We start from the raw sequence: 24,048 nt of genomic DNA on the forward strand, positions 1-24,048 counted from the left end.
AACCTCCTCCTTATTTTGTAGTTTTCTAGGCCTTTTATCACTGAACTAGATTTTAATGCTCAGGCACTGTCATTGAAAACTAACTATTCTGCTCATTTCAGGTGGACTTTTCTGTTTCAATTTTGTCAGACATCACAATAAATTCAGTGGGACTCCTCTAGAAGTGTGGTCTTGTTTGGTGTAAATAAGGTTCATAGAATCATAGATTGCTTTGCACTGCGAGGGACTTTAAGCATCTCTGTCCTGCCATGGACAGAGACATCTCTCACTACATCAGGCTACCCTAAGCCCTATCCAACCTGGCCTTGACCACTTTCAGGGAAGATGACAGAATATTGACCTGTTCATGAAAATAAACACTTTAGTATACAGATTAGCACCATAGCAACACTTTGACATCTGTTTTAAAGACAAAATTGTATGAAAGAGTCCCCAACTTCTGGATAGTTATTCTATGATGTGACAGGTTATGCATGGTATGTTTAAATCTCTATTTTCTACTGAACATCTCTTGCTTATTACTTGCCTAACTGTCCAGAAGCTCTCGGTCTACTTTCTTTGCTTTATTGTTAGGTTAGTTTTGAGACACAGATTATCTTTTTCTTCTGTTTCCAAATTCCACATAGACATTGTGGAATATTACTTGATTTCTTGGTGCTGTGCAATGCAAGATGTAAATAAGAATGACTCGTTTGCTCATTTTTCTCAGAGAATGGAAAATGTGCATACTGCATCATATGTCATAACAAATAAATAGATTTTGGAAATGCATCCAGCATGGCAATAAAAATATTTTTGCATGTTTTCAGATAAGGACATCAAACCTCAGGCTCTTTTCCATTGGCATTTTTAGACCATTTTGAATTTAATTAATTTCAAAAATATAAGTTCTGCATTTGCTAAACTGATGCCTTTCAAAATTTGACATTTATTATATATAATGTTTTATACTTTAAAATAAAGATGGTCACTGAATGTCCCAAAATAATGAAGTGGCTTCTCCTTAAAATGGTTAAGCTAATAAAAACATTATCAGTGTTTTTCTTCTAGCCCTGTAATAAAATATATATAAAAAATAAAATACATAGGATCATTTTGTCTCCTATTAAATGTCTAAATGGATGGACAGCTTTCTGATTTTGTTAAACAGAATATATTTCAGCTGCCCTCTGTGGAAAATAGTTGAGTTCTTTTATTGACTGCAAGGTCTCATGCAGTCCTTTTCAGTCTGTATTTCCGTTTGGATCCTGTAATGAGTTACAACTGGGTAGATGTCATGTGCAGCCCACACATTTGATTTGCAGGATCAAAGTTTAGTGAGAGATAGGTGGGAATGATTCTTCTGTTTCACAGAAATTTCCAGTATTCGTTATGTTCCTCATGTGTCTTTTTGGGTAGGTCTTCTAAAATTGTTAGGAACAAATGCAAGGAAGAGAAAGACCAGAACAAATAAAATGACAGCAGTGAAGGCACTTGGTTGGAGTATGAAGGCACACGTTGAAATCATGGATAGCTAAAAAGAAAAAAAAAAATAAATCTGAAAGCCAGTCTTCCTGTCCTCCAATTTTTTCACAATTTTTTTCCTTTGAAAAGACAAATTCAGTGCAGAGACACTCAGATATTTCAACCTATGTTAACTTATCTCCAGAGTAATGAGTAGAACTTGATGAGTAGAATGATTTTAAGTTGCATACCCCATAAACTGAGGAACAGAACAGGAAGAAACTACAAATGTTTTATATTAAAAATGATATCTCACAAGGTTTGTTTACTGTAATCAGAGACAAATGTCTGAGATGGTTTAACTCCACAGGTTTGAACTCCACAGGTTTAAATTCTGTGGAGCAGCTGAACAGAGGCACAGTTTAATTTCTTTTTTCAGTGTTCTGTAACGGTATTTGTATTTTCATGTCAAAGCAGAGAAGGGAAACTACCAGCAGTAATTGCTGAGTTTCTCCTATCAGAAAAAGTAATGTTTGTAATGTATATAAACATGAAAGTTTGCTGAGCTACTTTGATCTAATTACCTGTTGAGACTGAGGTGCACAGCTGGCAAAGTTTATAACGTAATGGTGATTACTGTGCAAGACAATTCTCTTTATGAGGAATCATTCTGATTGCTTTAAGAACACAGATATATCAGTAGAGACAGAGCAAAAATTTGGATAGACTAGAGACATAAAAACATAGATAAAATCATAGAAAGAACTCAAGATAACTGCTAGAGACTTTAAAACAAAACAAAACAAAAATTCTTACAGAAGGTGAATTACCATATATGATAGCATGACCCTGACTTAGCAATTTATAATAATAATTGTTAATATTACAACAGAATCTAGAAACTACATCCAACCCAGTTACTGACAATGGTATTCTTCCCTCTTATTTTGTTGTTACATTATCACTATTAAAACATTTATATATATTTACTGGGTAAAAGGGAATGTTAGCTCAAAAAAAGTGGTTAAGTGGTTGACTTTGTAATATTTGTTTTGTCACTTCATGTTAATGATATTCAGAAAGGTTGTTTAGAGGGGGAGAAATACGCAAATTTGCTATTATTTAACACAACCTTAAGAAGGGAATTATTGAAAAAGATGGCTGTAGACAATGCCATTATCTACACATGAGAATGGGGTCATAGTAACACCTCAGATATGAAAGAACATTGCTAAGGTGTCTATAATGCAGCTTGGGCTGGAGATACTTACTATGTTGCATTCTACCTGACTCCTTACTTAACAGCTACTTTCAAGGGCTATGAGAGAAAATAACCTTAAGGCCTTGTGTTTTCAGTATTCCTGCTGCCTAATTTAAAGCTGTCCTGTTTTATGTCTATGTGTCATTACGGTGCCTGCAGAGTGGAACATCCTAAGTAGATGCAACTGATTACAATGTGCTCCTCTGGCCAGGAGTCAGATAGTACAAATTGTCATAGATCAACAGATTCAAAGACTTGTACATGTATAGCACTGTGTATGGTATTAAGTGAATTTAAACTACCAAGCCTAAAGGCTAAACCCATTGCATCTTAGTACAGACTATATTAGAGTTATATGCTTATAATGACTAAGTACATGAGGATTTTTTCTAGGACGCAGTCTGGAAGGGACTACTCACAGTGTAATCAGGCGGTGACTTCTGTAGATGAGAAACGGAGAGCAGCTGAATGATCCAGAGTGATATAAGAAACATACGGCTGCTGTAACTGTGCTACTTCATATTAACCCCTCGCCAAAGGCAGAATAAGACACTAGAATTTCTGATGACTTTATATAATTTTAGAGCAGGATGGTTCAAGTATTATGCTTAGGACCACCATTACTATTCTTCATGTGGATTCTTGCACTAAGGTGACTTTTCCCCCTGTCTGATGGCATTAGAAACACAGCTAAGGTATATGTTTGGTGTTTCGATTGTTTGTTTTCATGTATCTTGCAACACAGATTTTAAGAGCCTACAGACTGTTAGTAAACAGGTTATCAGTTCATTGTCCAAATGTCTTTCATGGAATGTAGTGCTGCATATTTGCAAGATCTTGATACTTTTGCAGCAATATTGACATTTATGCACCTCTAAGCTTCTAAAACCATCTCTTCTGATAAAGAAATAGGTGATTATTATTATTATTTTTTAATCTTAAATAATGGTGTCTATTAACTCAATCCCAACATTCTGTTATTTATAAGTTGTATATTTAGTACCTTCAAAAGTATAAGTATATACTGTGTGTATATATATATATACACACAGTTCCCAAGCAGTACTCCTGACTTCTTTAATCTCCTCTGTCAAGGAATAATATAATGGCTATATTAATATATCCAACCATATATCAATTGTTAATATAATGGACACCTGTGCATTGGGTTTTCCATAATATTTTTAAAACTGGTATTTAGGTAATTATAAGGGAGATTAATGTAATTTATTGCCTATTATTAATAGACTAGCACAGTGAAAAACTAAAAGCAAACTAGAAACACCTTCCCCACATCTTCTATCTCCTCCTGCTGAGTGGCACAGAGGAAAGGAGAATGGGGGCTGTGGTCAGTCCCTGATGCTTCATCTCCAATGCTCCTTCATGGTCCCTCTCTGCCCCTGCTCCCCATGGGGTCCCTCCCATGGGATGCCGTCCTTCCTGAACTGAGCCTGCAGTGGCTGCCCACAGGCAGCTACTCTTCAACAACTGCTCCCATGTGGCTCCATAACACGAGGTCCATCCTCCAGGAGCAAACTGCTCCAGCACGGGTCCTGCATGGGTGGCATCTCCACCCCAGCCCCCCTGCTCCTTTGTGGGCTCCTCTCCACAGGCTGCAGCTTCGGCCCAGGGCTTGCTCCTGCGGGGGCTCTCCATGGGCTGCAGCCTCCTCCAGGCCACATCCACCTGCTCCACTGGGGGCTCCTTCACGGGCTGCAGTGTGGAGATCTGCTCCATGTGGGACCCATGGGCTGCAGGGGGACAGCCTGCTCCACCAGGGGCCTCTCTATAGGCTGCATGGGAACTGCTACTGCCTGCCTGGAGCACCTCCTGCCGTCCTTCTGCCCTCACCTTGGGGGCTGCAGGGCTGGTTCTCACTACTCTCTCACAGCTGGTTCTCAATACTCTCTCCCTGCTGTTGCACAGCAGGGTTTTTTTTTGTTTGTTTTTGTTTTTTTTCCCTTTCTTAAATCTGCTCTCACAGAGGCAGAGAAAGAAGAACATCACTTACTGGCTTAGCTGTGGGCGGTGGCGTGTCCCTTTGGAGCCAGCTAAAACTGGCTTTGCTCTGACATGGGGCAGCTATTGGACTCTTCTCACAGAAGCCACCCCTGCAGCTCCCTGCTACCCATACCTTTCCATGTAAACCTGATACAATGCCTTTGGCTTAATTGTTGCCGTTTATGCCCAGTACAATGGAGTCAGCTCAGTTTATTTTTGGAGTCCTAGAACCTGATTGACAGAAATTAGGAAGGTTAGCTTGGCAAAATTAAATCCCTGCTGGCTCTGTACTGTAGGATGTTTTTCAGAGTGAGTTGTGGCTGCTCCTACAAGCAGGGTATCAGATAATATAGATCATTGTCTGAGTGTTGTAAGTCCTCTGTACAACTAAAAAGTCTTGATACAGGTCTTTCTAAAGAAACAGAATTGCCACTGGACTATAAACAACACACTGACATTTTGTTAACATCTTAATCTTTAAGATTCTTTGTCTTATGTTCCATAAATATTTTCTATATTACATTATTCTCAAAGTTCCATATACTTCATATTGTTATGTAGTTGTAGACACACAATAGTAAACATCCCTAACTTGAGTAGCAAGCATTCAACTGCATTCAGGAGAGTTTTCAATCCTATTACTGCCATAGAAAGTACGTTTCTCAAGAACAGAGCTTGAAAAAAATGTGTCTGTGGAATGGAACATGGAAGAGAAAATGGTTAAGGAATCTTTAGACATTTCACTAAAATTATTTTGGCATACTAAATTTAGGCCAAGTACTCAGATAATTATTTCAGTGAGCATTTATATCTGTCGACATCTCTAAAACAGATCCAGATTCTCCTAAAGAAATTATTTTCATTTAACTCTTATTAATAGAGCAAACATTTTCCTTGAGGAAGGTGTAAAATGAGGGTGAAATGAAACTCCAAATGCTATTCAGATTGCTAACAATACTGAGATAAAACTATGAAATACTGAAAAAGCAAATTTCTAGACAGTGTGTATAACATTCCTGTTGCACCAGTGAACAAGATCTAACAAATGCACCAATCTCATTAAGCTGTCCAGATTTATATCAGTTTAAATTCATGACCTCAATAATGACACATTTCAGTGCAAATTGAAAATTTATTCCAAACTTAAAATAAATATAAGATTTATATCATTTATAAAAGTTCGTTCTATTCACAGGGGGCTGTAAGCTACCTAGCTGTAGTAGATAGTTTTGATCCTGGGATTCTCAGATCCTAGAAAGATAAATATGTATTTTAGTCAATTATAGACCAATACACAAAGTAAATACTAATACAAAAAGGACAGATACTAGTAGAAATGCAAATATGTTTTCCTTTGGTTATCATAGCTGATTTTTTTTTTTTATTCTGTCCTAATATTAAAAAGTAATTTCTAACATTTTGTGGATTTATTAATAGTTAATTTTATAATAATAAAATTTGCTTTCAGCATGTGAAAAGAAATATCAGAAAACTTGAAGCAAGAAGACAGTTTTCTCTCCTTTTTATTAAAGGAGCAACAATGGATTTTTTTTTTTTTTAAGAGTAATAAGTATTTCCAAAATGAAATTTGTGCAGTGTTTTAATTAATATGTATGCATGTTGTACATTTAGCTCCGTAGCCAAGCAAAACTATATTCACTATTTCTCTTGTTCACTCTTATCCCCCAGTTTTGGCTTTTCCTGTGAATACAAAACTGAAACAATAGTTTCTTTTGTTTAATGTCAAACTTCTATTCATTTTAACAAGATCAAAGCCTGATACATTTTGCTTTTCACAGTGGCTGAATTTCAAGGTTGCTGTTGATCCTGTAGATCTTGTAGATCAACACTGGAGGAGTTTCTCCTTGCTGATTAAAGATTATATAATTTATCCAATATATTTTATCTCAATGCATTCCCTTAAAACAATGAAACAGAATGCAAAGCAACAAGCTCTTCTCCATTTGCTTGAGCTAATGGAGAAAAGTGAACTAACAGAGAAACATATAGTTCTGTTATTAAGCACTGCAGGCAATTGACTTTGGATTTCGTGGTTTTTTTTTTTTTTTTTTTTTTTTTTTTTTTTTTTGCTTTTGTTTTTTATGTATCGAAAGAGAAGGATGATGAGGATGAGCTCAGAGACAGGTAAATTCACATGCATAAATAGGAGGAAGTGAGGAAGAAGTAATATGTTTACTTGGAGCTCTAACACGTTGGCCCAGCTGGCAAATCACTGCTGCTCCTAGTTCTTCCTAGGAAGAGCAAGAGTGAGAAAACTTGTGGATTGAGATAAAGAAAGTAAATCACCTACCAACTTCTGTAGTGTTGTGGGAAAAACAAACCTGACTTAGGGAACTTAATTTATTTTATTGCCAATTAGCATAAATATTTTATTACTAATTTGGGTTTTGGGAAAGAAAAAGAGACAAACATTTAAAACACTTAAGTAAAAGCACTTTCGTGTTGCTTTCCTGGCCTCAGCTTCACTTCAGACTCTTCCCCCTTCCTAATCTTCAGTTTACTCCTTCACCCCAGACATTTCTCCTGTCCACTTGTTATCACTGCTGGTTATCACTGGCAATGGAGGTCAGGTTCAGCAGTTTTTCTCTACTGCTCCTTCCTTCTCACTCTTTTAATATATTCTGGTCTGGGTCCTTCATGGATCACAGTCCCTCCTGTGAAGTACTTACCTGTGAGCTTCACTAATAACATCACTCCTATCAGTTAGTACATCTTGAGGAGATGAAGAACTGGAAAAACAGATGAATTAAATTAAAATAGAGAAAGAAGCACTAATTATTTTTGGATAGTCAGCCATTTACTCCAGTCTGGACCTTTGCCAAGCACAGAATGCTTGACAAATGCTATGGGATATATATATTGAGAACTAGACAAAGGACTTAATACTGCCATTTAATAGCTTTCTTATATCCAGTTTGTATAGCTCTGAATAGTATACGTCTTACTACTACTGTGAGTTAAAATATTTATTAAACCAACATTTTTATTACAATATTTCTAGCAAAAAATGTACATTAATTTCATATAACCTACAACATAATTAACATAACTCTGTCGTATGTGTACAAATGTGCTTTTATGAACACTTAGTATATTATGGTGTCTTCTTCTTCTTTTTTTTTTTTTTTCATGTCAGTCAGTGCAGAGCTGTGAATGACAAATTTGGCCCCTCTGATTTTCTGTATCGTCACCAGGACCGGCATTTTACACATCACTTCTAATACAAAGAGGGTTAAGAACCACAGAAAATTTAAGCTTAAAAAGACAGTTGAAATGTTACCTATATTAAAAAAAAAAATAAAAAAAAAATCCAATTAAAGTGAATATATGATGGTTTAAGTTTATTACATCTTTATTCTTGTTTGGGGGGAAGCGTGTGAAATATGAGAAAGTTTCTAAATGAAAAATATTGACATATCTTTGTTTCCTGCTGGTATGCTTTTATTCTCCCTAGGAAGTTCAATCTCCCTAGATCATTGCCTTCAACTATTCTTCCCTGCTCAGAGGACTCTGTCTCACCGGGATCCATAAGAAAATGATAAATTAAAGTTTGTAGTATCAGTTTGCTTTCTGGATAAAAGCTTGGTGAACAAAGGATAGCTCTACAAAGTGGGTATAAACTAGCATTCTGAATATGTGTGTGGGTTGTGTAAGGTAAATGAAGCATTATACCAAAATTCAATAGCACAGAGGTAGGTCAGTGACCTCCCATTGCAAACAGTGTATAACAGAGAAAATGGATATTTTTAAATAAAATAATTTGATTAGTGAAGCAGTAACCTGTAGAAATATTGGGTATGAGAAGGCTGTATGGGACTTTTCAATTTGCAAGTATTCTTCATTACAAAGCAGTGTTGCTATTCAACAATAAAAACAATTGTGAACAATAATAAAAAAATGTGAGGGATAAATCTATTTTTTGTTTTTGTATTGCTTGTTCTTAATTTTATTTTTATTTTTGCATGTGAATATGCCTGTGAAAGCATAGAGCCAGACATATAATTATTTATTTAATGGGAATAAATACGTATAAATAAAAGGAGACTTCTCTATAAAGCTCTGAATACAATCATCTGACCTCTCAGTTCTTCCATCTTCCATCTCAGTTTCTTTTCAGTTCCATCAGAAAGATGATTCAGAAAACTGAATCATCAGTTTTCCTGGGGGTAAATAGAAGGACCCCAAATCACCCACCACTAACAATGTTATCAGAAGGACACCTGTGAAGCCAGTGATTCAACTTTTGCTTACTAATTTGCAGGACTATTCTTATATCTTCTCTTTCTTGTACCTATACATGCTTAAAAAGCAATTCTTTAGGGACTTCTTTTCAATAGTTACCCAAATTATTGATCTCAGCTCCTTTGTAAGTAGCCACAATTCACCTACTTTGTTGCCAGATCCTGGGTTCAAACTTCTTCCAGAGGATGCTTTCTGGCAGGCCTAGGGCTCTGAAGATGGCAGTCTTCCCCCTCACCCAAGGAACTGCATAAATAAGTTTTCCCTGCCCTCTGCTACTGTGTACCTCATCCTATATTAATCAGAGAACAGAAAGGGGTAACTAAACATGGTTTCTCCTTCTTCCTTTCTCCTTCTTCTGGAAAGGACAGGGAAATATCCCATGTTACAAGATGTTTCCAGATCTATCTCCTCCCAGAGGGGGAAGTTACTCCCCAGTCCCTGTTTTTCCAGGAGTCTGACTGTCATTGCCAACTACATTTCCAAACACACAACACTGTATTCTTCTAGCTGCTCTTCCATCATTCATCTTCCATCTCAGTTTCTTTTCAGTTCATCTGACAATCATCTAAAACCTCTCTCCAACACATCACTCACTTTCTCATTGCAGTGCAAATATTAACATGCACTGCAGGCATATATATAGTGTATAGATTTGACTATGATCCAGTTCCGACTTGTCTATTAATGGATCCAAAATTCAATGAAATCAGAAGAAAGATTTGCATTTACTTCAAGCGATGTTTGGCTGGCTCCTGAGCTGCTGACTTCTGCCTTCCAAGCAAGTAAAGCTATGTGGTGCTGATGGCAGCTCATCAGTTAAGGTTGTTTCCTGTGTGTCTGACAAAGAGGTTATGCTCCTCCGTGTCTGGGCTTGAAATGTGTGTGATCTGGCCAGCAGAGGTGTCTATGTGATCTATCTGGAACACATAAGGCAGAGAATATCTTAGCTTCCAACCCATACGTTACCCTCCCCCCTCTGCCCTCTCACCAGCCAGAATGCACAGGGGTAAAGCACTGCTTGTGATGGATTTCAGTCCAGCTACAAGTGCAGTTTGCCCATTCTGTGCTTTAGGGATGCCCTGGGACAATGCCTCTGTTAAAATGTCTAAAGCTTGCCGCACTTTATTTGGGGTACCACACAGACCCCATAACTTCTGCAGACCTCACTCCTTCACTTGGTGTTTGCAGAGCTGTTTATCTCACAGTTGTCTCAATCCTTTCCCTAACCAGCAGCTGTTTGGCCAGCAGGGGCCTGCTTTGGAGAAGGCTGGAACTGACTTCGCCTGACATTGGGGCAGTTACTTGTTCCATCTCTTGCAGGTTACCCCTGCAGCTCCCCCTTGTACCAAAACCTTGCCAAATAAACCCAACACATTAGTCCTCAGAAAACAGACCCAGCCACCTATGTAGATATCCCACTCACATTGGTCTTGGGGTAATTTAGGCACTAATTCATCTTTGTGGATCAAGCCTTAAATTGATACGAACGTTTATATCTCACTTAAATCAGAAAACAATTAAGCATCCTAAAATCATAATTCTAATTAGTATTTCATGGAAATTGCATCCTCCCTCTGACAGTAAGTTGCTAAGGAGTGACAGTTAGTCTTCCAAAGAGGACTCCACCCTGAAAAATTAATAGAAATAGAAAAATTAAAAGAAATATTAAAATTCAGACAATAACACATAAAGAGTAATACAGTAAAACCAGAAGATACTACAGACAATGAAATCACTTAAATAAAATGTTTCATTACTGTCTAAGATCTTTCCATTAGGTCTTTCCCTCTCATACCTCACAACGTTGTCTAATTCTGAGTCTGCTGAGAGTAATTTTAGGCTCTTTGCTTCACTTCAAACTTCAGCTTCAAAGGTATTCTCTACAGGGGGCTTCATATAGAACTGATTCAGGCTTCTATCTATACAAGCAATCACTTGAGAAAATAGCTTAACCATTAGAAAAAAGTAGTGGAAACAAAAAGACACAACTAAAGCAAGGCTCCATCTGGTTGTTCCCTAAAGGTTAATGAATTTTCAGAACTGGTGAAAGGAGAAAAAACACAAGCCCTGTTTTCTCCAGTCTATTAAATAGGATACTTCTGTTTGTGATATGGTGAAACTATTAACTTGTTAGAGTCTCTGTTGACACTTATACTAATTTTCTAGTTCCCCTAGTGCTGCATTAATAGTGTGGCTTGAATCTTGAGTTGGTAGAAAAGTGCCAATTATTTTCTGATGGAGTTAAACAACTGATTTTTTAAAGTATGTTTAGGATATGTTTTGTCTCCCTCAAAATAGCTAAATACAAATTTAAACCTTACTTTTAAAAATAATGTTGGGATTAAAAAGAAAGCTAATATGTATCTATTCACTAGTCTTTTTAGAAAAAAAAAAATCAGTAAGAAAATTTTCAGTTAACTCTTCTTAAGTCTTCAGCAATATACTCCTCCAGTATTTCATGCAATGTACAATAAAGAAATAGAAGGATATGATTTTATAGCGTGTTTGACCCATGTGTCTTTGGAAGATGGGAAATTCTCATCCTTCTCATCCTTTTTCATGCCGTAAAGTGATATACCCCTTGGCTCAGGGAGATCTGTTAGGTTGACCCCCTTACAAGCTACAAGAAGGTAGCCACCAGTTTCCCACCAGTTTCCCAATTCTCATTGCAAGTCTGAAGAAGTAGAAGTTAAAATATACAGAGCAAGTAAAAGAGCAAGACAGTTGGATCATGATGCCCATACACAAGCACCACATAGAATTTCACTGAGGAAGTTAATTGAATATTATGTCCAATATGGTCAGAAAAAATCCCAGCTGTGTTTAATTACTACTGAAGTTGTAGCCTCAGTGTATCTGGAACTGCTCTCTGGCACTGAGGCCAAGTAATGTGGAGCAGCTGCATACATGGTATTAAATTCCCCAATATTAACTCATGCAGCGTGCCCACTGAGGATAGTTCCTGGTTCATGCTAACTCTCAAACACTGCCTGAGATTTTGCTTGGCAAGACTGCGAAGCTGTCTGAGGTCAAACTGTGTTAGGGATCATTCAATCAGTTTAAGAGTACAGAAGATCAAGCTCCAGTGTCTGGAAACATTCCCTGACAAGATTTAATATAAGAGAACAGACATATCCTATTGGATATCTTTGTTATTATTATTTTTTATTTCTATTATTAATAAGCATTATTAGGTTAAGTATTTACTTTTCACATTTCTATTAAGCAGCAAAGTGCCATTGAATTAGCAAGATTCTTACAACATTGATTTTAATATCAGTTTGGATAATAAAAATATGATGTGGAAAATATTGTATAATATCTTTCAGGAAGAGGATAATTGAATATCTGTTATTGTGTTTTATGTAATATGAATATAATTCTCTGACTGATTCTTGAAGTTGTAAAATAAAGCTAATGATGTAGATGATTGTATTTTGCAGAAGAGCAATGCTGTACTGTTGTCCTGTATAAATATCTATACTACAGCACAAAGGTAATATATAAAAAGAACAATGTTTTTACAGATGCAATTTAGGTGAAGATAATACCTTTTTGCAAGCAAATATACAGAAACTTAAAGAATATATTATCAGACTTGAGTGCAGCTGAAAAAGTAGGTTTCCATACTGCTGGTAAGAAGGTAAGAATATATATTGTTTGTGACCAATTAAGAATTCTTTTTTATTATTATTTATTTATTTCTATTTTTATTTGTTTGTTTGTTTTTTGTTTGTTTCAGTAATCCAGTAGACTCAGGAACGTCCTCCAACAGAAACTGATTTGAATATTGTGCTAGGACTGAACAATATGAATAGAAAAACAGCTAGAAGTGAACTGGAACAAAAACTGAGACTGATAATAACATCACTACAAGTTTGCTTCATATGAAGATAGAAACCATTTGGTAAAAAATAGGAAGAGAAATGATTCAGAGTTCTTGTGGAGATCAGACTGAGAGTATAGCACACCTCTCCATTGCATGATTTCACATGGACATCTCACTGCAATTACTAAGCTACAACTATGAATAATAGTGCAATACAGAATATAAGAAATAACTGTATGCCTAATAGATGTTTGCTCAAAGTTTACTTGGTGTAACAACAGATGCTTCAGGTCCTGATGCCAAGCATGAACATAGGATACTGATATATGTACAGTGATTTGAAACCCGATCCCTGACTGAAATTTTATTTATTTATTTATGTATTTGTTATTTATGTAGTAACATTAACATTGATCACTCAGACTAAGGTGATGCAGTTGACCAGGAAAAGAAAAGTTTATTATCTTTATAAGGAATAAATGTTTTCTAATCATGTTGCCATAGCTCTGGTCAGTGCCTTCTTGTTAAGGGAACAAAAAATCGAACACCTTGGCCATCCTCTCTATTTTTCTTATTATAAGTACATATATTTTCAGAGAAAAAATGGAAAATTTGTAGCAGAGTCTGCTTCAGTCATTATTAATAAAATTGTGCTGTATTCCACTTTTATTTCAATTATTATTTCCAGTCTAAAACTAGCTGTATATAGCTATTTGATTGTATTAGCAAGTACTATCTATCTTTGTTTCTTTGATATAAGATATCAAGTGTATGTTTATTGCACTTTATCTAATCTGGAGTGCCAAAATTAAGGGTGTTTGCCTTTAGAAGGCCAGGACTATCCTCTTGTGTTAAGGTATATTGAGTTTGACTAAAGATTCTGTCTTCTGTAGCAAGTACCCAAACTGAATTGGCCATTTGAAAGCAAGTGTAACAAACAGACATTATCAGACCACTGTTCAGGAGGAAATCCCAGTCTAGCTCTCAGCAAACAACTTGAAGTTATATTGCAACCAAAAAACTGAAGTAGATGTACCAGTGAAAATCTTATATGAATTGACTGACAGAAAAGAAACGTGGCATAGAGTGTTGACAAAGTAATTCCGTCTGTTATTTTCCTTTCTTGAGTCTTCTTACTTTAATAAGGAACTCACCATAGAGTTCAGTATGATTCAGCAGTTCTGCTCTGTATGTCTATACTATTGCACAACCTATTGCAGAACATCTTCTACCTCCTCCTAAAAGTTGAATTATTTTAGCCTACAGGTGCCAAAAGGGGACATCCAGAACCAAGGAAGTGGTCATAGAATTAGTGTAAAATCAATGAAGTTTTTGCCTGCACTGCTTGGTTTGGGTTTTAATCTCTAGACACAAAATCAACCTGATTCGGGCAACCCGCAGCAAATTGAAATAAAATCCGAGTTTAATCAAGTCAGCCCAAAGACAAGTGACAAAATTATGGTTATTAACTTGCCTTCTTTGTATTAATGCACCTGTAGATCAGCAATTAAATGGTAAAATCTCTCTTCCTGAGACAGCTGAGTTTCCCTGGCGTTCAATTTTTCATGTTGAGATTGCTACCCCAAAGTGCAGTTTAGTGAGCTTGGAATAGATTTCTCTCTCAAAGGCTATTCATCTGGTAGATTTTTATTTTTTAAAATGTTAGAATGTATACATCTGCATTATTTTGTTTCTGTAAAGTTTATACACACTGTAGTGAGCAGATTTCTTGCATTCAGTGCTTGACTTTCTGAATGTATTTGTTGCCCTCATATAAAGTAGCCAGTAAAATTTATTACTTAGTACTTTGAGGTACATGTTCATTTGAGGCAAACTGCTTTAACTTCTCTTGGTTCACAGATCACAATTGATGTAATACTAATGGAGCTGGTGAAAACGGTAATAATGCTGCTTTCCAATATGAGTACCTGGTATAATATAGAGTTCTCTAAAGCCATTGTAATTTGTGCCTGTTGGAGGCCTAAAGGAGTTCTTCTAGCATCTAGGGGACAGAGTAAAGCAGAATAATTAATACAGCTGCTCTGCACAGAAACTCTAAAAATACTGAGCTACTTCACATAGGATAATCACATAGTGGCCAGTTAGATCAATTTTAGGATTGTTCATATATATATATATATATATATATATATATATATATATATATGTATATATATATGTATATGTTTATTTATTTATTTATTTATTTTTCTACCTGGGCAACAGAGCTTACTTAGTGCTGATCATAATTTAACCCTAGAGAGAACCTTTCCCGTAATATTAACAGTCAGGAATTTCTTTCAGCTTGTGCTGAAGAAAATGGTTTTGTGTGCAAATTCAGAAGAGACTGTGCTCCAAGGCAGCTACTTCAATTATAATCTGGGTGTTTGTAGGTGAAATTAGTCATCCATGGCTTTGCAGTATTCTGGCATTCAGATCTTTCAGGGAAGTCTTGGTGCCTAAGAATAGTTGCTAAATTAATAAAATAATTATACCTTAATTATGCCTAACTCTGGTATTATGTCATTATGCATTTGTGAATTGGGATCCATTTTTCCTTTAACTTAAACATTTTTTTCCCCCATGAACAAAAGGAATAAAACAAATATTAAATCATTGAATCATAGTCATCCTATAAATGAAGAAAATGAAGGTTAACTAAAGCTTTTCTCAATAAATAAATAAATAAATAAATAAAAATAGAGTATCTCCTTACAAGACACATGGTGAGATTCTGTGTCTCAGTTCATTGTGATACTTAAAATGGGACTTGAGATTTGCTTCTATTCTGAAGAAAGTGGTCAGAAAAGCAACCTCACATTCACTAAATACTATCCTTTCAGTCTGAAATTACCACTGATACCTGCCTGCATAAAGGAAGTACTTCAGCCTGAAGAACTGGATTTAGATAAATTTTTAATTCCATGTACCTTGAAATGTTTTATCAATTTGAGCCAAGGATCAACCCAACAGTCCTTGCTGTTCTTAATAAAATGTATCTTAATAGCAAATAGCCACAGTTGTGTGAAGGCTTTCATATATGGTGCTTTCTTTTTCAAATGTCTATTAATACTTTAGTTTGTTACTTGATGACTTTTTGGATTGAATTTTCCCTTATCTGGATATCACGCTGAAGAATCATTACCATTCCATGACTGATTAGCATAGGAGGTGTTTCTCTTGTGCTTTAATGTGAAGATCCTTGGTGACAGCAAAAAAAAATTTAATGCTATTTATATATGTGACAATGTATCTTCTAATATTTATTTAATATCATTTCTATTTCTCCATTCTTTAAGATGATCTAAGTTTTAGTGCCTCATCTGGACTGATATACAATGTGTTTTCTGTTTTCTTTTTTAATGTGCAAATTTAATAACCATATGTCCATTATCAGCCAATTTACTTTGGTAGATTATCCCATTTCATATTTATGATATATCAGGCAACATATATACATAACATATTTAAAACACTATACATATATATAACTATAGTTCTTTTACTTATCATAGTAAAAAGGAATATGTTTTGAGAATCTTCTGAAGACCTCTTTTCAAACTGAACATGAATACAGTTTTCTCAAATAAAAATCACTGACTGAAACCAAAAAGTACACACAAACAAACAAACAAACAAAAGAAACAAACAAACAAAGAAACAACAGACCCACCAGCACAAAAAGGACATGGACCTATAAGAACAAGTCCAGAGGAGGGCCACAAAGATGATTAGAAGGCTGGAGCACCTCTACTCTGAAACCAGGATGAGAGTGTTGGGTTGTTCAGCCTGGAGAAGACTCCAGGGAGACCACATAGGGGCCTTGCATTACCTAAAGGGGGCCTACAGGAAAGCAGGAGAAGGACTCTGTCAGGGAGTGTAGTGATAGGACAAAAAGTAATGGTTTTAAACTTGAAAGAAAGAAAGAAAGAAAGAAAGAAAGAAAGAAAGAAAGAAAGAAAGAAAGAAGAGAGAGAGAGAGAGAGAGAGAGAGAGAGAGAGAGAGAGAGGGAGGGAGGGAGGGAGGGAGGGAGGAAGGGAAGATTTAGATTAGGTATTATGAATGGCACAGGTTGCCCAGAGAAGCTGTGGATGCCCCATCCCTGGAGGTGTTCAAAGCAGGCTGGATGGGACTTTGAGCAACCTGGTCCTATGGGAGGTGTCTCTGCCCATGGCAGGGGAGTTGGAACTACCTAGTTTTTAAGGTCCCTTCCAACCCAAACCTATGATTCTATGATTCTATGAAAAAAAATAAAAATAAAAATTGGCAAACAGACCAGAGAATTCTGACAGCACTCATGCTGCGAATAATCTTCCCTATCATACATAGCAACAACATTGAGCCTGGGAACTTGAGCATCTATGTTTAAACAGACATCTAATTTGGATATTAAAGTATTTATATTACAAATATTTGTCAAATATTTTAGCAGTTTGTTCAAATGGTTAATCAATGTCACTGTAAAATATTACATCTTGTATTGAGTCATTGTATATATAGTCAGCTTAGGTATTCTTCTTGTATTATCCAATAGAGTTTACACTTTTATTGAACAGTTTTCCTTTTAAATAATCACTGCAAAAGCTTTTACAGATCATCTGTTAGAATTCTGAAATAAAAGCAGATAATGAAAGCAGATTTACTACTAGTAAACCTTAGAGGTTGAGAACTTTAAGAGCAAATTTGTAACTTTTTTGTTAACATAGAACTTAACTACCAAGAAAGAATTGTCACATAAGCTTTTGACTTTTTCTTCTGTAATCTGACTAAAAGCTCTTTGTATTTTTCTGAGGTTTCTTAATCACATTCCTGTGCCTCTAAAGAGAAAATTTACCTTCTCACCTGGATTAAGTTCTTGGTGAAATATTTATTTTCTGTGTAGTTGCGGAATGCCTTTATCTATCTATCTATCTATCTATCTATCTATCTATCTATCTATCTATCTATCTCGCCTCTAAATAAACTAAGTAAAATGGAGGAAAAACAAACAATATCCATCTGGATCAAATGACTCTAAATATTATAGTTTTAAAATTCCTTAACTCATCTGTAATTTTAAATTTGCCTTACTATTTTTTTTTCCTCAGAGTGGGGGTGACTAAAAATGCTTTTGGACAAGGGAGGGATCAGGGATTATGATAACAAAATTACTTGTAGCAGCATGAAAATACTTTTACTTGGACTTCCTTTCAAATAATTGTGTATTATAGCAGAGAAAAATCGTGACCTATGGAGAAGTAGAGAGGAGATGTTTGATGCCGGTGCCACTCTGGGAATTTTGTGAAGGTACTGATAGAACAAATAATATTAGAACACTTTTATGTTTGCACATGTAAGGGGAAGTTGCATTTCAGGTCAATAACTTTGAGCCGAGAAGGTTTTTACTCTCAGACTTGAAAGAGAACCTCTGTATCTTTTGGTCACAGTTGTTCTAGGTCAGGCCTACTGAAGAGCAAACATGAAAACATAGATAGATGAGGATTTGTTGCTAAATAAAGATGAAGAAAAACATACTTCTGTGTGAGCACTTTGATGACCATCAACTTTCTTATCCATTTTTATTTCCAGATCCATTGGAGGAATCTGAGTGTGATGTATTTCTAGTACAGAAAAGAGCTGTTGGATTGAGAGTTTGTAACACTCAAATACTCAGATTTTATTAAGTATTTTCAGATGTCTGAAACAGACATCTCTAATATATTTGTATTTCTTACATATTCTCATTTTAGGTTGCTGCCTTCTTCTCATGTTTTAATCATGCACTCATGGCATTAGCAGGCTTGATTATTATTATTATTTTGAAATAAGTAAGCATGATAACATTGCAATGACTATAGCAGTGTAACTAATTAGGATACTGACAAATCAAGACTTATCATGCTTGAATTGGCATAGAAACAAATTTCACTGTTACGTGACATCAAAAAGTTGCTAACCAGTTCTTTTTCCTTATGCATGGTACAGGTTGTGTGTTCACATACCAGGTCCGTGTATTCAGAAACCTCTTTTCATTCTCACCTTCTCCCTGTCAGCCTTCAGGCACATTCCTACACCTCTGCCTCAGTTATCCCTGAAGGACAGGCACTGAAGCCCTTATTTGCCTCAGGCATCTTGCACTCATCAGTGATCACATCCCTGCTGCTTCTAACTCCACATATGCCTTTCAAAACTACAGCTTATACACATCAAGAGAAACAAAACAAATTCTGGCATTGCTCTCATGTTAAATCAGAAAGTTTTCAAGAACATCCTCTGTTGAAATACTTTCTTGGCTAACTCAGAGAGATACTTTGGAATCACTCATGTTCTAATATCCACAGTGTTGACATGTTACTTCCATATTGAAGGGACATAAAACTATTTGATAATTAGATTATATTAACCGATTTCATCCTTGCCAGTGGTAATACACTCCCCTCCCTCCAATAACATTCCAATCAAAACTAATGTAAAAATACTCTCTGTTACCAGTTCACATTTATCCCACACTAATCCTACAAGATATGTATTTATAGTACCCCTCTAAGAGCAATTCTACAAAAGCGCTTAGGTCAGTATAGCCTCTTTGATTAACTTTGGGCTTTACAGCAGGTTCTAAATGCATCACTGAGATAGAGGTAAAGCTGGGAAGAAAAAAAAAATAAAATAAAAGAGTTGTACTTGACTATTTGTCAGAACACTGTTAAATGCACTGTTGAAAATGTTTCAGCACAGTAGTAATAAAATGTCATTGTCAAATGATAATGAATTATGTGACCAAACTGTTCTATAGCAAAGCTTGTAATAGCATATACGATCATGCACAGCATTCTGATTACTTGATTTCATTGTTATGAAACCATTTTATTTGTACTTACATCAAAGGTTGGCATTTGACTAATATCTGTCAAAAGTAAGGCTCTTAAGTCATCATGTAAACAAGGATGTATTCTGGAAGAAAACAAATGGCAGCAATGCAAATAGATATACATTTAGATAGTGTGTATATATGTATATATTTAAAAGTACATTTCTAGGGGAATTGCTAGACTTTCTAAGTATTTAATCAAAAGTAGAACAAAATATTCCAGAACATTTCCTTTGAATTTTATAGTACTAATTTGTTGGGGTATTTTGTGATGCCTTATATTTTTCTAATATAATTTTCTATATCTCAGAAAAACAAGATGAAAAATACCGTTAAATAAAGAAAAAAATAGGATCCTAAATGAAAATTTTATTATTTCCTATCAGAGATGCTAGAAAAAAAAGAAGTAATTTCTATGAAATGTTTTGATTTTGTAGAATTATCATCTTCTACAAAAATTTGACTAGTAGTTGTTTATCTTTGGAAAGCATATAACTTTCTAAAGGTATTAAAAAAAAAAGTTATTCACTTCTAATATGGAACTGACTGACTTTTGAACTTTACAAAAGATTTGTTTATCTGGTTGGTATGACATTTTGTATCAGCATAAGACTTATTTATAACTAGACCATCTTTTATTGGAGCACTTCTTGACAGCACATAATTTAATTATTTGTAAGCATTATACAGAGCCAATATAAAGAAAACACTGAAGAAGGTTTCCCATAGGTTTTAGAATAATGTATATAATTCACACTTTATAACAAGATATCTAGTTAGGTACAAAGCTCTTAAATAAACCTAAACCAGCACCTGTCTAAAGGAAGTATAAAATTTTGTCCAGATGGAATGAGCTGATTTTACACAATAATTTTGCTCTAGATTTTGAATGGGCTGTGCTCATCTTCTGTTCACAATAAAATCACTGTAACAAATGAAATTCTGTGGATTATCCATACTTACAGTGAGCTATCTACACCGGGTTTGGATCTTTGTAGTTTATACTGGTTATAAAAACTCATGGCTTTCAATCAGTAACTGCATGAAAATTTTAGAGTAAGCATAAATGACAGTGGGAGAGCTTGTCATTTTCCTGCTTCCTTCCACTGAAGACATCTGGCCACGAATCATTAGTACAGTTTGCAACACTTGCAGTACTGATTCCTTGCCATTTCTTGTTTCTTACTGGTGAAGAGCCAGAGACAAAATAGTCTGTTTTTGAAATCAAATGACTTAAAGAACTGATGTCAGATATGTCCTTTAGCTAGTATTTGTAACCTTTGTCTTGGTTGCATTAATTTCCTGTGTCAGTAGACATCTGCTGATGTTAATTGAACCAACGTGCTCACAATTTTTTCTGAACTCACCAACCTAGCTGCCTTCCTAAAGCCTTGCAGCTCAAGGCTTCCATTTCTTCCACTAGTAACTTACTGAATAGTAGGTAGATTTAAATGTTGCTTTCTCCATTTTCAAAGTCTCACACTTGTTTCCCCTAAGTTATTCAAATTAATTCCATACTGTGGGATAGCAATCTCTTTTGGTTTTCTATGATGACAGTCTTAAGGACAGTTTTCTCAGTATGTTGCTCTCCAGAGTTTGAGAAATGATTGATATGAGTACTTTTCCAGCCTTTGTAGCTTGGTCACACAATGTCTATGGTAGACTAGAGAACTGAACCTGCATTTCCCATTGGCCTGTAGGTTTTCTGCCTTATTTTTTTAGACCTAATCTTCCCAATAATGTTATTTACTGGTCAAAAATTTCACCATGTAAGGAAAATGGAGAACAAGTTTCCACTAAAGCAAGCACTATGAAAAGTTAAAACTATGAGAGTTCCTGTCCCAAGAGTTTATAATCTAAAAATGAGACAAAGTCAGAGGAAGATTGCAGATTATACTAGACTGTGAGGAACTGTTGACTTTCTTGAGGGTAGAAAGGCCTTGCAGACAGATCTTGACTAATTAGAGGGCTAGGCAATCATCAACTGCACGAAGCTTAACAAGTACCAGATTCCACACCTGGGATGGGACAACCTTGGCTGTATGTGTGTGGGACAAGAGGCTGGAGAGAAGCCCTGTGGAAAAGAATGAGGGGGTTTTGGTCGACAGCAGATTGAATAGTCAACAGTATGCCTCAGCAAGCAACTGCGTCCTAGGGTGCATCAAGCACGGCATTGCTGACCAGCTGAGGGAAGTCATTGTCCCACTCTCCTTGCACTGGTGTGGCTTCACCTCAAGTACTGTGTGCAGTTTTGGGTGCCACAATTGAAGAAGAATATAAAACTACTAGAGAGTGTCCAAAAGATGGCTATGAAGATGATGAAAGGTCTGGAGGGGAAGATGTATGAGGAGCTGGGTTTCTTAAGCCTAGAGAAGAGACTGAAGGGAGGCCTCATGGTGGCCTGCAGCTTCCTCATGAGAGGAGCAGAGGTGCTGAGCTCTGCTCTCTGGGGACAGTGACGGGACCTGAGGGAATGGCATGCAGACAGGGGACAGGGGACAGGGGAGGTTCATGCTGGATATTAGGAAAAACGTCTTCAACAAGAAAGTGGTTGAGCAGTGGAACAAGCTCCCCAGGGAAGTGATTGAGCCTGCTGGAGTTCAGGAAGCATTTGGACAATGCTTTCAGACACACAGTCTGATTTTTGTGTGGTCCTGTGTGGAGCCAGGAGTTGGACTCCATGATCCTTGTGGGTCACTTCCAACTTGGGATATTCTGTGATTTTCTGATTCTATGATATAAAATATAACAAAGCAGTAAACAGTAGTCATACTAATGTCATATTAGTCATTGTCATGTTCCTCAAGTCTTTTTGGCTAAGTGAATGGTGGAATGGGGAAATAAAAAGCGAAATTTAGATAGAGGGAAAAAAAAAAAAAAAAAAAAAAAAAAAAGGAAGAAAGAGACTGACCATTGATGGGAAAGAAAAGAAAGGAAATACGGCAGACAGAAATGGAGCTAATTTGAAAAAATTGTGACTGGGATGTCTGGAAAGACTGGGAGGTAGCAGTGCATTAAACAAGGGAGAGAACTTTTCATGCAAAAAATATAAAAAGTGATGTGCTACTGATGGGAACAGGAATGCTCCTGTGGTGTTCTGAAACTGCTTCTGTGATAATTGTCTTTGATAATTATCCTAAAGGGTGTTCTGTAGTTGTCAGGTCAAGTGGTGCCACAAGCTCATGTTTAAACTGATCAAGTGTCAGGTCACTTATGCTGTGTCCGTCTTGAAAAATAGATACGCACCATGGCAGAAAAGCTATCCCACAGTCACTTGCAACTCAGTGACACATGCTTCCCTAGTACATACCTTGCTCAAACTCATAGGCTTAACTCATTTGCTCATTTACTTGGTGCTTTATGGCCCAAACAGAATAGTGTATAAATAAAAGTAGTTAACAACAGTGTGTATGTATGCAGGTGCTCAGGTCCAGTGCTCACACTTGTCTTTTCTTGTCTTTGTACTCATGTGTGGTCCTGGCAAAGGGATTAATGTTTGCGATGACACAGCAGTTACATGTACTTTGTACTATTCTGTAGAATACTCTAATTAGCATGGGATGAGAACTGTCCAGAATACCTGCTATATAAAATGACAGATTATATATTTTTTTCTTCTGAGAGGACTCTCATCAAGTATATCGTGAATACCACTTTGGAGTAGATGGCTAAAATACAGGGAATCCTTGAAGTCTATAGTAGAGAGTCATGGCCATGACAGGATGCCCTGTGACTATATGTCCTGAACCTGCCTGCCTAGCATCAGCATGAGGAGCTCCAGCTCCAGCACCAGAGTTCTGTAGCATGATACATATAGGAACAGCTGTGCTAATTAAGGTTGTGGCCCAAGTTCCTGTTCCCCAGTTGTATACAGCTTTTTTTGTTTGTTTTGTTTGCATGAGCTGTGCTTGCTAGTGTTTATGTAGCCAGGTTATGCCAGATCATTTTCCTGTTTCTTCTTTATTGCTGCTTGGAAAACTTCTTGTTGGGAAAACTGTGATTTTTTTTTTTTATTTTTTATTTTTTTCCAGTTGTTGACCAGGTCATAGGTCTTCAGTTCCTCTGGCACAGTCTTTTGAAGGTGTATACAAATAGGAGAAAGATAAAAGGAGCTGATTAACCCAGCAGAGGTGACCCAGCAGCATGTGACCCAGTGCATGTTATGAGGACAAAGAGACCTGAAATGGTGGTGGCAAAAGCTGAGAGTGTCAATAGGGGCAGCTGTGTCTGCTTTCTTCACTAAGAGTCTTTGCCATTGATTCAGCATTGCTGCAGGGCTTTAGACAGCTTGGTTTCATGAAAGTCAGTGCCATGCCAAATATGAAAGGTTGGTGTATTATATTGTACTACTGAAAGAATTTGATTCTATGAAATCTATAAAGGGTCTATTATTCAAAGGAACT

Source organism: Aythya marila, assembly GCF_965140915.1.
Source record: "Aythya marila genome assembly, chromosome: 2".
Classification (NCBI taxonomy): domain Eukaryota; kingdom Metazoa; phylum Chordata; class Aves; order Anseriformes; family Anatidae; genus Aythya; species Aythya marila.